This window comes from Lissotriton vulgaris, chromosome 11 (assembly GCF_964263255.1).
Source record: "Lissotriton vulgaris chromosome 11, aLisVul1.2, whole genome shotgun sequence".
NCBI classification, from domain to species: domain Eukaryota; kingdom Metazoa; phylum Chordata; class Amphibia; order Caudata; family Salamandridae; genus Lissotriton; species Lissotriton vulgaris.
In genome coordinates, this window is record NC_141699.1 from 747176105 (window position 1) to 747194839 (window position 18735).

Sequence of the window (18735 nt, forward strand, 5' to 3'; positions counted from 1 at the left end):
TATATATACATATATATATATACATTTCAAAATAAACCGCTCCTGCTGGCAACCCTTCGCCTTTCGTGGGGGTGCCTCGAACCGGCGGAGCAGCTGAGCAGAGCGGCGGAGCAGATGGCGCCAGCAATTCGGCACTCCCTGGTTCCCTCACTCACCCAAGATGGCGGCTACCAACACCGCAGCGCGATGTCCCCAGGAGCCCTAAGGTGCCCTGAAGCGCTCGAATTCCCGCAAAGTGCGGAATGAGGTCACAATTATAGTGCGGGTAAGAGTGGTACTAATAACACGTTATGAAAGAGGTAGCGCCTAGCGCCAAGATCGACAGCGCGAGCGCGCAGTAAAGTAGACTAATTTTAAAATAATTAAAACAGCAATGCGGCAATAGATTCTGCAGCGCGCAATGGTCATGTAAGTCTGCGATATGCGATATGAATACATAATAAAATATTATATAAAACTTACCTTGGCTTCCCGCGCTGACTCCCGAGACTGCAGACTTCCGACTCCCGCCGTCCTGGATTTTCAATGCGTCTGACGTGGTCTGGGCTCTCGTCAACAGGAAGGCTGCAGGCAACCTCCCTCCCCTCCACCGCAGCCAGCACCGATTGGTTCGGACGGCAGCCCCAACAGCGTCATTTCTCTCAGTCTGTATGCTGCAGAGAACGGAGAGGAGGAAGCGGAGTACTTAATCGCTGTATCCTATCTACTTTATCAGAGAGCATTGCAGTGGCATTCCTAGCTTCAGTTAAATCTGTTTGCATCTGAACAATAACCCTTATTAAATCATCCATGGTGGCCATAATGTCAAAACTCTCAGACCGGGAGAAATATTATTCGTGGGCTCACTATTCGGTCAGGTTGCTTCTTCCTCAGGGTCTGGAGTGATGATATAAGGGGCCCACCTCTCAATACCTCCAACTCTGATTGTAATGATTACACAGAGTATTGAAGTGATTAAGCGGGGGGAAAGGGAATTAGGAAGGGAACAGCTGGGAAAGAGATCTGAAAAGGAAAAGTTACTCGCAAACAAAAAAACACGCACTTTCCTTCGCACAAAGACGTAAATTAGGACATCTATTCTGTCCTTCAATCAGGAACTAGCTTAAGAGCTTCGTGGATTGCGTTTATTCAGACAATCAGACTCTTAGTTGACCTTTCTTAGATCCGCTATATTGTGGCGATAATACTTCACTTCAGTATCAACTGCTCAAAGGCATAAGCGGCAGAATTTGGTTTAGGTCTTTCTATGACTAGGTTTTCAATCACCTAAACAATCAGTGTCTTATATTTCCTTATTTTATGTGACTTAAAAGTGTTCCCAAAAACATTCATGGAACTACTATAGAACAAGAATCGCACTCGTGAATATGGTAAATGATCTTGAAAATCAAATTGAATGTTCCTAATAAATCACTGAAATGGTTTTAACAAGATTCGCAATCTTACCTGTAGAGTGGACCTCTGTCTCCTTTCTCTCACTCTGCTCCTTCACTCGTTTTTCTATCCTTTCTATCTTTCACCTTTCTGCATCTCTGCTCTTTTGTGCGTTATTTCTGCCCATTTTCCCTTTCTCTCCCTCTGCTCCTTTACTCGTTTTTCTACCCTTTCTATCTTTCACCTTTCTGCACCTCTGCTATTTTGTGCCTTATTTCTGCCCATTTTCCCTTTCTCTCCCTCTGCTCCTTTACTCGTTTTCACTTGTTTTTCTACCCTTTCCATCTTTCACCTTTCTGCCCTTTTCTGCATCTCTGCTCTTTTGTGCCTTATTTCTGCTTATTTTCCCTTTTTTCTTTATCCCTTCTTTCCTCCCTTTACCTTTCCCCGCCGCTGCTGCCCCCGCGGCCCCTCCCTCCCCAGCGCGACCGGCCCAATCCAGCTCCTCTCCCCGCTACCGCCTCCCAGCTGTCCAGCCCTCCCCAACCCCTACTTCATGGCGGCCACTGGTGCACCGAAGGCGCGTCAAAGGCAAGCACGTCTGCGCCCGTCCGCAACCAGCACCAGGAACCCTGGACCTTCGCCCCGCCAACGCTACGACCCAGCAGCACTCCACGCACTCAACCCAGGCTGCAACAACAACTGCAAGCAAGCATCACCAGCCGACACCCATGGACCTTTCAGCTGTCACCGCTGCCAGCACACCTGCAGCACCGCCAAGAACACGGATCCAGCACAACCCGCCCCCAAGAACACAACCGAACCGAAGACCCTGCAATGCATCCTCCTCAACGTCCGATCCCTCCACAAACACGCCACAGAAATCTGGGACCTCCTCGACAGCACCACCCCGGACGTAGCATTCTTCACCGAAACCTGGACCAATGCCACCTCGGGACCGGACATCGCCATCGCCATCCCCCAAGGATACAAGATCTCCAGGAAGGACCGCCCCACCCACCCAGGAGGAGGAATCGCCATCGTCCACAAATCCAGCCTCCGCCTGAGCACACTCCCTGACGAGTCCACAAAACTGATGGAACACCTTCACTTCAAGATACTGGCCAGCCCCACCGCCGCCCTCCGAGGAACCCTCATCTACCGACCCCCTGGACCCCGCGGACCCTTTGCCAACTCCATCACGGACATTATCTCCCTGCAGGCCATCGCATCCACCAACTACACCCTGCTGGGAGACCTCAACTTCCACCTCGACAATCAACTGGACCCCAACACCACATGCCTCCTGGACAACCTCCACAACATTGGACTCTGCCAGATCGTGACAGAGCCCACGCACTCAGCAGGACACACCCTCGACCCCCTCTTCACTACAGGAAACTCCATCACCTTCAGCCACACCACCGAACTCCCATGGACCGACTATCGTTGCGTCCACTTCACCTTCAGAACACACACCATCCACAGACACCAGCACCTGCTTCCAGAAAGAAACTGGACCAAAATCACCAACGACCAGCTCACCTCCTCACTCAACAACTCCACCCCAACCGTCGCGGAAAACGACGACCCCAACAACGCAGCTCGAACCCTGCATAGATGGATCTCGGACAGCACCAACACCATAGCCCCCCTCAAGAAAAACAACAATACCCGTGCCAAGAAACCCAGATGGTTTACCACCGAACTTCGAGAGTCCAGGCGCACATGCCGCCGCCTCGAAAAGGCCTGGAGAAACACCAAATCCACAGAAGCCCACAACAACTTCAGAGCCGCCACCAACGCCCACCATCAACTCATCAGAGAAACGAGGAAAAAAGCGATTGAAGACAGAATCTCCACCCACGCACACAACAGCAAGAAACTCTTCAGAATCATCAAGGAGTTAGCCCAACCCACCAGCGAGTCTACTGACATCCCTCCCTCACAAGACCTCTGCGACAAACTCAGCACCTTTTTCCACCACAAAATCAAGAGCATCTACAACAACTTCGACAAAGACAACCAACACACTGAACCCTCACGAACCACCCCCGACACCCGGAAACCAGCGATTGATGATTGGACAGCCCTCACAATCGAAGACACACTGAAGACAATGAAGTCAATCCACTCAGGGGCCCCCACGGACCTCTGCCCCACCACATCTTCAACAGAGCCACCGATACCATCGCACCCATGCTCCACCACACCATCAACCGCTCCCTGGCGACCGCCTCCGTCCCCGTCGACTGGAAACACGCGGAGGTCAACCCCCTCCTAAAGAAACCCTCAGCGGACCCCACCGACCTCAAAAACTACAGACCCATCTCCCTGCTCCCTTTCCCAGCGAAAGTCATCGAGAAAGCCTTCAACAGCCAACTCGCCACATTCATTGAAGAACACAACATCCTCGACTCCTCCCAATCCGGCTTCAGAAAAAACCACAGTACGGAAACCGCCCTCCTCGCCGCAACAGACGACATCCGCACCCAACTGGACAAAGGAGAAACAGTAGCCCTCATCCTCCTAGACCTATCAGCGGCGTTCGACACAGTCTCCCACCGCACCCTAATACGCAGACTCTACGACGCAGGAATCCAGGACAAGGCCCTCGACTGGATCTGCTCCTTCCTCTCCGGCAGGACGCAACAGGTCAGACTCCCCCCTTTCCTCTCAGACCCCACACCTACCACCTGCGGAGTCCCCCAGGGCTCCTCCCTCAGCCCGACGCTCTTCAACGTCTACATGGCTCCACTTGCCCCCATCGTCAGAACCTACGGACTCAACATCGTGTCATACGCAGACGACACCCAGCTCATCCTCTCCCTATCCAACGAGCCCAACACCGCCAGACGCAACTTTCGAGAAGGCATGGAAGCCGTCGCCAAATGGATGAAAAACAGCTGCCTACAACTAAACACCAACAAAACAGAAGTACTCATCATGGGCCCAAACCCCGACGCCTGGAGCGACACCTGGTGGCCCACCGCCCTTGGAAACCCGCCAACCCCCACAGACCACGCACGCAACCTGGGAATCATCCTGGACTCCGAGCTCAAAATGGACCGCCAGATCAACTCTGTCTCATCTTCCTGCTTCCTCCTTCGTAAGACCTTCAAATGGATCCCCCTCAAACACCGAAAGACAGACACTCACGCCCTGGTCACCAGCAGACTCTACTACGGCAACGCACTCTACGCCGGAATAAACAAAAACCTCATCCGCAAGCTACAGAACATCCAGAACGCCGCCGCAAGACTGGTCCTCAACCTGCCAAAACACTGCCACATCTCTCAGCACCTGCGCACACTCCACTGGCTCCCCGTCGAGGCGAAAATCACCTTTAAGATGCTCACCCACGCACACAAGGCCCTCCACGACACCGGACCAGCATACCTTAACAGCCGGCTCAAATTCCAGGCACCCCAAAGGACCCTACGATCAGCCCAGCTCTCCTACGCCATGGTCCCCCGCACCAGAAAGACCAGATCGGGAGGCCGCTCCTTCTCCTTCCTCGCCGCCAAAGCATGGAACGCCCTTACACTCCACCTCAGACAGACAACATCGCTCCCCATCTTCGCAAGAAACCTCAAAACTTGGCTCTTTGACAGACCCCCTCCTTGATGGAATGGAACCTGCACCCCCCACCCCTAGCGCCTTGAGACCCTTACGGGTGAGTAGTTGCGCTTTAACAAACTCCTGATTGATGGATTGACTCTACTTCTGAATCTGGGTTAGTGACAGGTAATCCCCCCAAAAGCTAGCCTCACCGGGAGCCCATCAAGAAGAGAAGTCTCTGCAGATTCTAAACTCCTCCTGCAGCTCAGCGAGCGTTGTAGCAGATTTCAGGCACCCAGAACTCTCCACCGATCAAAAGAACAAAGCTGGCCTCGCAGAGAAACGGAGCCCCAAGATCCTCTTCCTCCTTCACCAAAAGACGCTGAATAGTGAGCACGGGGAACTGGGCGCAGCCGCAGACATCGTAGGCACGCCCCGTGCCGAACCTCACGCATCTCGGGTGAAGTGCCGAACCTCACGCATCTCGGGTGAGGTGCCAAACCTCATGCATCTCGGGTGAGGTGCCAAACCTCACTTATCTAGTGTGAGGTGCCAAACCTCACGCATCTCGGGTGAGGTGCCAAAACTCACGCATTTCGGGTGAGGTGCCAAACCTCACGCATCTCGGGCGAGCTGCCAAACCTCACGCATCTCGGGTGAGGTGCCAAACCTCACGCATCTTGGGCGAGCTGCCAAACCTCACGCATCTCGGGTGAGGTGCCAAACCTCACGCATCTCGGGTAAGGTGCTAAACCTCACACATCTCGGGTGAGGCGCTAAACCTCACGCATCTTGGGTGAGGTGCCAAACCTCACGCATCTCGGGGGAGGTGCCAAACCTCACGCATCTCGGGTGAGGTGCCAAACTTCACGCATCTTGCGTGAGATACCGAATCTCACGCATCTTGCGTGAGATACCGAATCTCACGCATCTCGCGTGAGATACCGAATCTCACGCATCTCGCGTGAGATACCGAATCTCACGCATCTCGCGTGAGATACCGAATCTCACGCATCTCGCGTGAGATACCGAATCTCACGCATCTCGCGTGAGATACCGAATCTCACGCATCTCGCGTGAGATACCGAATCTCACGCATCTCGCGTGAGGTGCCAAACCTCACGCATCTCGTGAGTGTCTGGCGCGGTAGTAAATGTCCTCCCATTCTTTGTTGCGCAGAGTCCGCCCCAGTTCCCTCTCCCATCTAGCCCGTCCTGCATTATAAACACGCGAGTATCTGTCCAAGAGGAGCCGATATTTGTCTAAAATGAGTCGCTTATCTGTGGTGCGCGAGAGAAGCCAGTATTCATATTTACTGAGCTTGCGTGTAGCGTCTCCACGGATCTGGGGTAGAAGCGCCCAATGTCGGACCTGTAGATACCTAAGGCGTTAAGCCTCCGGGAGGTCATAGGTCTTCCGGAATTCTTCAAAAGGCGTCACTACCGCACCTGAATACATGTGAAAGAGGCATCGGCATCCTGCTGGGCGCCACCGTGCAAAGGCCTGGACATCCCTACCCGGGCCGAAGTCAGGGTTCTCTAACAGGGGTGTGAGGGGAGACGGGAAGGTCGTCAGGTCGTGTAAGACGCATGTTCGATCCCATACCTCTAGCGGTACCCTTGTGATGAAGGAGGCGTATAGGTTAGGGGGCCGGTGTTGTTTTATTCAGGAAAGGCACCTCCTGGAGTGGACGCCCCGCGACCGCTTGGTCCTGGAACAACCAATGGCGCTCCGATTCCCATTTGCTCCATTCCACTAGGGTTCTGAGTTGGGTCGCCTGGTAATAGTGACGCAAATCCGGCAGGCTCAGCCCACCACTCTCCGGGGGAAGCATCCCTAGCCTCAGCTTGAGTCTGGGCCGTTTCCCGTTCCACACAAACTGAGCCAGCTCCGATTGCGTGCGGCGAATCCATCCCTCCGGGGGACGGAGCGGGCTAGCCCGAAAAACGTATAAAACTTGCGGGAGGATTGTCATCTTTATTGCTGCCACTCGGCCCAGCCAAGATAGTGGGAGGTACCGCCACCGCCCAACCTCCGCGCGGATAGTACGACTGAGGTTAGCGTAGTGGAGGCGCACCGTTTCTGGTAGCGTGGCCGCCAATTGTATGCCCAGGTGGGGGACTGCACCGTCTGCCCATTGGAAGGGGAATTGTGCTTCTAGGGAGGCCCGCGTGTGTGCCTCCAAGGAAAGGTCAAGTGCTACTGATTTCGTCATGTTCACCTTAAAGCCAGAGGCCTTCGCAAATGCATCCAGGATGGTGTAGGAAGGTGAAATACCTGACTATGGTTGCCCCCAACTTTTTGCCTGGTGTTTTGCTGGTTTTCCGACTGAGTTAACCTGGGACCCTGCTATCCAGGGCCCCAGGCCTACTGCTCTCTCTGTAAAATGGATTCCATGTACCTTAGGTACATATCTAATTGGAACTGAGTCACCTTATCAGTCCCTGTACAGTGTACCTTAGGTACCCAGGGCATAGGTGTACCCAGGGCCTACCAGGGGCTGCAGCATGTATTATGCCACCACTGGCTGGCCATCCAAATCTGACACAACTGGCTGCACGACAGCTGGGGCAAGGTGGTGTAATCACCCTTTGCTTTAGATATAGTATTCCTATATCTAACCCTAAAATGGACACATGTATTCCTATCAGTCACTCCTATGGCAGGCCTTGACAATCCTGAAGGCAGAGTGCTTGGAATTATGTGAGATGGTGCTCTGGCATGAGCTGAGCCCGTTTGCAGCTTGCAGAACCAAGTCCTAATAGCTGTTCCATGATAACGCATACCATATACTCTTAAGTGCATTATAATCCTCGCGGTTATGTGCCAACTTTGGTATCGCTTTATCAAAACATGTCGAGTAAGGTGTCATACAAATTGGAATACTAACTGTGAGAAGTTGGCCTGATATATAATGTTCACTATTCTAGTGAACACTTTGTATCAGTCCAAACAACCCTTATTGATGATTGGTTGTAAGTCAACCTTATAGACCAGCTATCCTAGTAGCATGGATATGAGCAGTCTAAGGCTAAAGACTCGAGAGGGCGTGTTAAGCCAGCTGTTATACCACACATATACCCCTTGAACACCAAGTGAAAGGACACCACACAAGTGTTATGAAAATAAACAGTGTATTTATTAAAATCACAACAGCCCTGTACTCTTTATGAGGACAGGGTACTAAGCACAAAGCAAAACTCTTACGAAAATACTTAAGTTAGCACAGTATATACAAATGCCCGAGGGGCACGGAAAACCATATACTCTGAAAGTGGAATGCGAAATTACTAGCAGGTAAGTACAGTACTAATAGGCTTTGGAATCGCTAGGACTTGACTATAGAATCGTTAGATTACTTCTAGGAGACCCAGGGGACTCGGGTGCAGAGTGTGCACTCTCACGCGTGATGCGGGACAAAGTCTATGGTAGCTAGTAAAGACAAAGTTAGTGTTCTCGGGCGAACCCGACCTGGTAGGAGGAAAACGAAAGTGGATTCTGACCCTTGGATAGTGAGGCTATGCTGGGGCACCGAAATGCCGAAGTTACCTAGCCCAGGGGCTGCAGCTGCATATGTCTCAAAAGACGTCGGGAATCCTCGTAGACGGACCAGGAGCCTGGAAGAAAGATGCCTCAGAAACTTGGGTACTACCACCAAGTAAGCCGAGGCTGACCGGAGTGGTCTTGGAAGGATGTACCATGAGAAAAGGTCCTGCAGAGGAGACGGGCCTTGTCCGTGTAGAGCCCTAAAAACCAAACACAAAACTTTGAAGTTCACCCGTTGAGAGATTGGCAACCAATGGAGGTCCCTAAGTGCCTTGGCAGAAGAGTCCAGGCGGCGTCGCGAGAGTGCCAGTTTGGCAGCAAAATTCTGTACTCGTTGGAGTTTTCCTAGCAGAGTAACTGGTGCCCCCAGCAGCAGTACGTTGCAGTAGTCGAGACAACTTACAATTATGCTCCGCACTACCTCTGGTCTGGCCTGTACCGGGAGCAAGGGTAGAATCTTTCGCAATGATCCAAGTAATGCCATACAAGTGGCCACCGTTTTGTTCACTGATGTGTCCAGCTGTAAGTCGGAACTAAACATTACCCCCAAATTCCGAACCGATTCGGCAGGCAGACTAGTACCTTGGAAATCAGGAGGCCAAAAACCCTGTGGTAGGGGTCTGGGGGTCCGATCCATAGAGCAATGTAGCACCTCGGTTTTCGAGCTGTTAAATTGTAGGGAATTGTTACCCAGCCATTCTGCCGTGGTGCTCATGCATCGATGGAAGACCTCCTGTGACACCTCGTCCTTACCCTCAAACGAGAAGATAAGTTGGGTGTCATCGGCGTAGTTGGTGACTGTTATGCCAAAAGATTTAATCAGCGTGATCAGGGGACGGAGGTAAAGATTGAAAAGAATGGGGCTGATGGCCGAGCCCTGGGGTAGTCCCTGACCAACCCTCCTGATGTTGGATTTAAAGGGTGGCAGGGCAACTACCTGGTGCCTTTGATCGAGATATGACACCAGCCATTCAAGGGCCAAGCCCGACACCCCAGCCTCCGTCAGTCTCCTGATCAGGATGGCATGGCTGACCGTGTCGAACGCGGCCGACATGTCGAGCAGCACTAAAAAGGCTGCTCGACCCTGGTTGGCACGCGTTCGAAGGTCATCGAGAACAGTCACCAATGCCGACTCTGTCCCATGTGCCAGTCTAAACCCAAACTGAGCCACATCCAAACAATCAGTAGTCTCAAGAAAGTTGGAGAGATGTTTTGTGGCCAGTTTCTCTAGAATTTTAATAGGGAATGGCAAGAGGGAGATGGGCCTAAAGTTGGCTGGGCATGTGGGGTCCAGATTCTCCTTTTTAAGCAGTGGGGAGACCACCGCCAATTTCCAGCAATCTGGAACCCGTGCTGAAGTGAGAGACTGGCGACAGATGGAAAAAAGTGGGGGAAACAGCTCTTCACGAAAAAGTTTCCAGAATTTGGGTGGAAGAGGATCAGAAGGTGAGCCAGAGGACACTCAGTCAGCCAAAGAGCAGAAATCCTCAAAAGATGGTAGAGGAAAGTTGCTCAGCTCACCTGATTTAGTACACTCCTTCCTATTCTCAAACGAGATGGAATCGTGCACAGCACGGCCAGTTGACGAGGGAAGATTGTTTAAGATGTTGGCAATCTTATCCTCAAAGGCCTGTGCTAGCGAATCACAGAGAGCTTGAGAGGCCGGGATGACATTTTTGGTACAGCCAGGATGGGCCAGGTCCTTTACGATCTTAAATAAGGCCTGAGATTTATTTACAGCTGCCATCAAAGATTCTTCTAAGAATCTAGCTTTGGCAAGCTTGATCTGGATTTTATAGGACGCCAGTGCTTGTTTGAAGAGGACTCTATTTGATTCCAAGTACTGTTTCCTCCAGGTCCGCTCAGCCTGTTTACATTGGAGCTTGAGCTGCCGAAGTTCTTCCGAGTACCATGGCATAGCAAGATTAGTCCTATCTTTGATTTTTTGCAGCGGGGCCAAAGAGTCCAGAGAAGCCGAGATTCGCTGACAGAGAGTCTCGTAACTTACGTCCACATTCCCTCCCAATACAAAGCCATCTGGCAGCAGAGAGGGCAAGATCGTTTGTTTGAGGAGTCTAGACCATTGTCTCCCCATTCTAGTGCCCCCCACACTCCCTTTCTTTAATGGAGCACTAGTGCACGAGAGGGAGAACTGGACGAGGGCGTGATCCGTCCAACACTGAGGCAGGACGTCACGTATAGCCGTTCGACAAGCGTCAGCAAAAAGTAGATCAAGAATATGGCCCTTTGAATGGGTTTTGGAGAGTACCAGTTGTTGTAGCTCAATATTATGACAAGCTTGGACCAGCTCTACATAGGCTGTCTTGGTCGGTCCCTCTTGTGAGAAGTTGGCCTGATATGTAGTGCTCACTATTCTAGTGATCACTGTGTATCATTCCAAACGACCCTTATTGATGATTGGTTGTAAGTCAACCTTTTAGACCAGCTATCCTAGTAGCATGGACAAGAGCAGTCTTTAGGCTAAACTCTAGAGGGCGTGTTAAGCCAGCTGTTATACCATCACATATACCCCTTGAACACCAAGTGAAAGGACATCCACAAGTTGTTATGAAAATAAAAGTATATTTATTTAGAACACAACAGCCCTGGACTCTTTATGAGGACAGGGCGCTAAGCACAATACAAAAGCTCTTAAAGAATTTCTGAAAGTCGCACAATTTACGCAAATGCCCGAGGGGCACGAAAAACCATATACTACAAAAGTGGAATGCGAAATACTAGCAGGTAAGCAACTAATCTCAAAGACTTTAGGATCGCTAGGACTGGACTACTGAACCTTCAGATTACGAGCAGGAGGCCTAGGGAGATCGGGTGCAGAGTGTGCACTCTCACGCGGGATGCGGGACAAGTCTATGGATGCTAGATTTCGTAAAGTTAGTGTTATCGGACGAATCAGACTAGGTAGAGCTGAAACGAAAAAGGATCTGGACACTTAGATAGTTAAGCTATGCTGGAGCACCGAGATGCTCAGGTTACCTAGCCCAGGGGCTGCGGCTGCATAGGTCTGAAAAGACGTCAGGAATCCTCGTTGCAGTCTATGGAGCCTGAAAGAAGAAGTTGCTGGCAGGTGACCAGTGATGAAGTTCGATGTAATCCAAGCCTGGATCGAAGATGGAGGATACCTGTAAGCAGAGGGGACCAAGTTCTGAATCACTAGCCAGTGATTAGGTGGGCAACAGGATGGCACCGGATGAAGTCACCTCGACCAGGTGAGTGGGCGACGCTGGGCTCTGCAGTCTCTCGGACCAGGAGGCATTGTCGGCGACCGGGATGGAGGTGCGAGCTGTCCCACGATGGTATCTGCTGTCGACGTCGCTGGACCCAGGATTGGGGCAACAACTCTTGGCAAATGCAAGCCCACGCGGTGGACTCAAAATGGCGTCTGGAGTGGACCAGGAGGGTCCGGGGTGCTCCTCTGTTGGAGGGGAGCAAGGGCCAGTCTGGAGCAACCAGACCAGCATTGAAAGTGTCGTCTTTTGTCGTCAAGAGGGCTACAAGCCAGCAGGCAAGTGGCCAGACAACGCGGTGAGCAGCAAAGAGCAGAAGGGCCCCACGCAGATCTCGTGGATGCTGGGGGGCTGGACTTCGGTGCTGGAGCTGCTCAGGGTTAGGGCTTCTCAAACCCCAAAGCACTCACTCGAGGATCCCTCGGCGGTCGTGCTGGATAAGCGTCGTGCAGTTCTGAAGGTGGCCGGTCCCTCGAGGTCTCGTCACACCCACGGATCTCAGCTGGGCTGATGATGTAGGTAGAGGTCAGAGGTGCCAGGGAAGCCGGGTCTCGTCGTGCTGGTCAGTCGGATTCCGGAGGAAGGACGTGCAGCAAACCGCAGTGTTCTTAGTTGGTGCCCGCAGATGCAGGGTGACTACTCCTTAGTCACAAGGGAGAAATCTTGAGAAGAAGTCCTGAGTTCCTTTCGTAGAAAGTAGTGTCAGGATTCAAAGATGATCTAATTTGGAAGGGTCCCCGCTCCCACCTTTATACTAAAGAAAGGGGCTGGTACGGGACTAGGTCCTGCCCATGGGTGGGACCAGGAAGGGGGGTGGTTACACCCCTCTCCCATGCCGGACTTTCCCCAGCTCAGGGGCTGGTGTGCCCCTGGAACCGGTTCAAACTGGCAGATGCACAGTGAGCACCGGGGTGCCACTTGCAGTCACCTTCCTATTCAGCCCTGCCTACCTAGGATACACAAAACCCTGTCTGGGATGGTGCTAGCACCGCCCCTGACAGGAAACCCTTTGTCCAAGCTCCCCTCGCTGTAAGGACTCCCAGCTGCAGGGGGTCAGACTTGTGTCTGTGGTGGCAGCATCCATTTTGTGATGCTAAGGCTCGAGTTACCTTTAACCGGGGTTCACAGTTACATACATGTCGTGTCCCTCTAGAAGGGTGGAATGCTAACCCTGTCGCCAGAATTGGCGAGGGGTTAGTATTCCAATTCGTATGACACCTTGCTCGACATGTTTTGATAAAGCGATACCAGAGTTGGCAAATAACCGCGAGGATTATAAGGCACTTAAGAGTATATGGTACGCGTTATCATAGAACAGCTATTAGGACTTGGTTCCGCAAGCTGCAGATGGGCTCAGCTCATGCCAGAGCACCATCTCACATAATTCCAAGCACTCTGCCTTCAGGATTGTTAAGGCCTGCCATAGGAGTGACTGATAGGAATACATGTGTCTATTTTAGGGTTAGATATAGGTATACTATATCTAAAGCAAAGGGTGATTACACCACCTTGCCCCAGCTGTCGTGCAGCCAGTTGTGTCAGATTTAGATAGCCAGCCAGGGGTGGCATAATACATGCTGCAGCCCCTGGTAGGCCCTGGGTACACCTATGCCCTGAGTTACAGGGTCTGATAAGGTGGCCCAGTACCAATTGGTAAATGCACCTAGGGTACATGGAATCCATTTTACAGAGAGAGCAGTAGGCCTGGAGCCCTGAATAGCAGGGTCCCAGGTCAACTAAGTCGAAAAACCAGCAAAACACCAGGCAAAAAGTTGGGATGGTAACCATAGTCAGGTATCCACCTTCCTACACCTCTGACTAAAGATTGAAATCCCCTAACACCATCGACTTTGTGTGGGAGTGGGAGAGATCGTATATTAAGTCTATGAGCTCAGGTACAGCAGATAACGAGCTAGCCGGGGGTCTATAACATAGTAGACCCGTGAATAGCACACCTCCTTGGTCCTTGATGGAGAAACCCAATGTTTCGCACCCAGCGATTGCCTTGATGATAAGCTGGGAGAAGTCAAGAGTCTGCCTAAAAATTCATCCAGTTACACCTCCTCTGGCTCCCACCCTGGGATTATGCCTTATTTTGAAGTCAGTGGGACAAGCTGTCCCCAGTTCCACCGAGCTAGTCGGTGTTGTCCAAGTCTCTGTCATCAATAGTATGTCTAGATGGTAAGACTCGATAAGTAACGCAATTTCTTCACAGTGTTTGATGAGATCTCACATTCAACAAGCCACAGGACAAGGCAACTGGGTGCTTACTGGTGATATTATACTTTCGGTTACTGAGTGAACCGAGATTAAGGCGTAAAAGTTCATCGCGGAATAAGAGTAAGAAGTTACATCGTGGTTCCGAGAGGCAGAACTTTCGGCGCCCGGCGCGTCCTGTGCGCGAACGGGCGCAAACAGGCTTACCTCTGGCGCACCGCCGGCGCGCCCGCTGCGCGCTTTAGGGGCGTCCATCATATATAGCCGTATACGCAAGAGTCCTGTAGTGCGATCACTAGCCCCCCAACCAAGATGGCGCCAGCAATTCGGCACTCCCCGGTTCCCTCACTCACCCAAGATGGCGGCTACCAACACCGCAGCGCGATGTCCCCAGGAGCCCTAAGGTGCCCTGAAGCGCTCTAATTCCCGCAAAGTGCGGAATGAGGTCACAATTATAGTGCGGGTAAGAGTGGTACTAATAACACGTTATGAAAGAGGTAGCGCCTAGCGCCAAGATCGACAGCGCGATCGCGCAGTAAAGTAGACTAATTTTAAAATAATTAAAACAGCAATGCGGCAATAGATTCTGCAGCGCGCAATGGTCATGTAAGTCTGCGATATGCGATATGAATACATAATAAAATATTATATAAAACTTACCTTGGCTTCCCGCGCTGACTCCCGAGACTGCAGACTTCCGACTCCCGCCGTCCTGGATTTTCAATGCGTCTGACGTGGTCTGGGCTCTCGTCAACAGGAAGGCTGCAGGCAACCTCCCTCCCCTCCACCGCAGCCAGCACCGATTGGTTCGGACGGCAGCCCCAACAGCGTCATTTCTCTCAGTCTGTATGCTGCAGAGAACGGAGAGGAGGAAGCGGAGTACTTAATCGCTGTATCCTATCTACTTTATCAGAGAGCATTGCAGTGGCATTCCTAGCTTCAGTTAAATCTGTTTGCATCTGAACAATAACCCTCATTAAATCATCCATGGTGGCCATAATGTCAAAACTCTCAGACCGGGAGGAATATTATTCGTGGGCTCACTATTCTGTCAGGTTGCTTCTTCCTCAGGGTCTGGAGTGATGATATAAGGGGCCCACCTCTCAATACCTCCAACTCTGATTGTAATGATTACACAGAGTATTGAAGTGATTAAGCGGGGGGAAAGGGAATTAGGAAGGGAACAGCTGGGAAGGAGATCTGAAAAGGAAAAGTTACTCGCAAACAAAAAAACACGTACTTTCCTTCGCACTAAGACGTAAATTAGGACATCTATTCTGTCCTTCAATCAGGAACTAGCTTAAGAGCTTCGTGGATTGCGTTTATTCAGACAATCAGACTCTTAGTTGACCTTTCTTAGATCCGCTATATTGTGGCGATAATACTTCACTTCAGTATCAACTGCTCAAAGGCATAAGCGGCAGAATTTGGTTTAGGTCTTTCTATGACTAGGTTTTCAATCACCTAAACAATCAGTGTCTTATATTTCCTTATTTTATGTGACTTAAAAGTGTTCCCAAAAACATTCATGGAACTACTATAGAACAAGAATCGCACTCGTGAATATGGTAAATGATCTTGAAAATCAAATTGAATGTTCCTAATAAATCACTGAAATGGTTTTAACAAGATTCGCAATCTTACCTGTAGAGTGGACCTCTGTCTCCTTTCTCTCACTCTGCTCCTTCACTTGTTTTTCTATCCTTTCTATCTTTCACCTTTCTGCATCTCTGCTCTTTTGTGCGTTATTTCTGCCCATTTTCCCTTTCTCTCCCTCTGCTCCTTTACTCGTTTTTCTACCCTTTCTATCTTTCACCTTTCTGCACCTCTGCTCTTTTGTGCCTTATTTCTGCCCATTTTCCCTTTCTCTCCCTCTGCTCCTTCACTCGTTTTCACTTGTTTTTCTACCCTTTCCATCTTTCACCTTTCTGCCCTTTTCTGCATCTCTGCTCTTTTGTGCCTTATTTCTGCTTATTTTCCCTTTTTTCTTTATCCCTTCTTTCCTCCCTTTACCTTTCCCCGCCGCTGCTGCCCCCGCGGCCCCTCCCTCCCCAGCGCGACCGGCCCAATCCAGCTCCTCTCCCCGCTACCGCCTCCCAGCTGTCCAGCCCTCCCCAACCCCTACTTCATGGCGGCCACTGGTGCACCGAAGGCGCGTCAAAGGCAAGCACGTCTGCGCCCGTCCGCAACCAGCACCAGGAACCCTGGACCTCCGCCCCGCCAACGCTACGACCCAGCAGCACTCAACGCACTCAACCCAGGCTGCAACAACAACTGCAAGCTAGCATCACCAGCCGACACCCATGGACCTTTCAGCTGTCACCGCTGCCAGCACACCTGCAGCACCGCCAAGAACACGGATCCAGCACAACCCGCCCCCAAGAACACAACCGAACCGAAGACCCTGCAATGCATCCTCCTCAACGTCCGATCCCTCCACAAACACGCCACAGAAATCTGGGACCTCCTCGACAGCACCACCCCGGACGTAGCATTCTTCACCGAAACCTGGACCAATGCCACCTCGGGACCGGACATCGCCATCGCCATCCCCCAAGGATACAAGATCTCCAGGAAGGACCGCCCCACCCACCCAGGAGGAGGAATCGCCATCGTCCACAAATCCAGCTTCCGCCTGAGCACACTCCCTGACGAGTCCACAAAACTGATGGAACACCTTCACTTCAAGATACTGGCCAGCCCCACCGCCGCCCTCCGAGGAACCCTCATCTACCGACCCCCTGGACTCCGCGGACCCTTTGCCAACTCCATCACGGACATTATCTCCCTGCAGGCCATCGCATCCACCAACTACACCCTGCTGGGAGACCTCAACTTCCACCTCGACAATCAACTGGACCCCAACACCACATGCCTCCTGGACAACCTCCACAACATTGGACTCTGCCAGATCGTGACAGAGCCCACGCACTCAGCAGGACACACCCTCGACCCTCTCTTCACTACAGGAAACTCCATCACCTTCAGCCACACCACCGAACTCCCATGGACCGACTATCGTTGCGTCCACTTCACCTTCAGAACACACACCATCCACAGACACCAGCACCTGCTTCCAGAAAGAAACTGGACCAAAATCACCAACGACCAGCTCACCTCCTCACTCAACAACTCCACCCCAACCGTCGCGGAAAACGACGATCCCAACAACGCAGCTCGAACCCTGCATAGATGGATCTCGGACAGCACCAACACCATAGCCCCCCTCAAGAAAAACAACAATACCCGTGCCAAGAAAGCCAGATGGTTTACCACCGAACTTCGAGAGTCCAGGCGCACATGCCGCCGCCTCGAAAAGGCCTGGAGAAACACCAAATCCACAGAAGCCCACAACAACTTCAGAGCCGCCACCAACGCCCACCATCAACTCATCAGAGAAACGAGGAAAAAAGCGATTGAAGACAGAATCTCCACCCACGCACACAACAGCAAGAAACTCTTCAGAATCATCAAGGAGTTAGCCCAACCCACCAGCGAGTCTACTGACATCCCTCCCTCACAAGACCTCTGCGACAAACTCAGCACCTTTTTCCACCACAAAATCAAGAGCATCTACGACAACTTCGACAAAGACAACCAACACACTGAACCCTCACGAACCACCCCCGACACCCGGAAACCAGCGATTGATGATTGGACAGCCCTCACCATCGAAGACACACTGAAGACAATAAAGTCAATCCACTCAGGGGCCCCCACGGACCCCTGCCCCCACCACATCTTCAACAGAGCCACCGATACCATCACACCCATGCTCCACCACACCATCAACCGCTCCCTGGCGACCGCCTCCGTCCCCGTCGACTGGAAACACGCGGAGGTCAACCCCCTCCTAAAGAAACCCTCAGCGGACCCCACCGACCTCAAAAACTACAGACCCATCTCCCTGCTCCCTTTCCCAGCGAAAGTCATCGAGAAAGCCTTCAACAGCCAACTCCCACATTCATTGAAGAACACAACATCCTCGACTCCTCCCAATCCGGCTTCAGAAAAAACCACAGTACGGAAACCGCCCTCCTCGCCGCAACAGACGACATCCGCACCCAACTGGACAAAGGAGAAACAGTAGCCCTCATCCTCCTAGACCTATCAGCGGCGTTCGACACAGTCTCCCACCGCACCCTAATACGCAGACTCTACGACGCAGGAATCCAGGACAAGGCCCTCGACTGGATCTGCTCCTTCCTCTCCGGCAGGACGCAACGGGTCAGACTCCCCCCTTTCCTCTCAGACCCCACACCTACCACCTGCGGAGTCCCCCAGGGCTCCTCCCTCAGCCCGACGCTCTTCAACGTCTACATGGCTCCACTTGCCCCATCGTCAGAACCTACGGACTCAACATCGTGTCATACGCAGACGACACCCAGCTCATCCTCTCCCTATCCAACGAGCCCAACACCGCCAGACGCAACTTTCGAGAAGGCATGGAAGCCGTCGCCAAATGGATGAAAAACAGCTGCCTACAACTAAACACCAACAAAACAGAAGTACTCATCATGGGCCCAAACCCCGACGCCTGGAGCGACACCTGGTGGCCCACCGCCCTTGGAAACCCGCCAACCCCCACAGACCACGCACGCAACCTGGGAATCATCCTGGACTCCGAGCTCAAAATGGACCGCCAGATCAACTCTGTCTCATCTTCCTGCTTCCTCCTTCGTAAGACCTTCAAATGGATCCCCCTCGAACAACGAAAGACAGACACTCACGCCCTGGTCACCAGCAGACTCTACTACGGCAACGCACTCTACGCCGGAATAAACAAAAA

At 52.0% G+C, this 18735-nt stretch overlaps 1 protein-coding gene across 1 annotated transcript in view; it reads right to left on the reverse strand.

Annotated features, from left to right (window-relative positions):
* Nucleotides 1-14774, reverse strand: part of LOC147683443 (uncharacterized) — a 212721-nt gene extending 197947 nt beyond the window's left edge. The window contains exons 1-2 of the mRNA XM_086942531.1: nt 14607-14774; nt 463-653 (exon numbers count right to left, since the gene is read on the reverse strand). The gene's annotated coding sequence lies outside the window, so the exon portion shown is untranslated. The remainder of the gene's footprint in view (nt 1-462; nt 654-14606) is intronic.
* Nucleotides 14775-18735: the final 3961 nt, after the last annotated feature.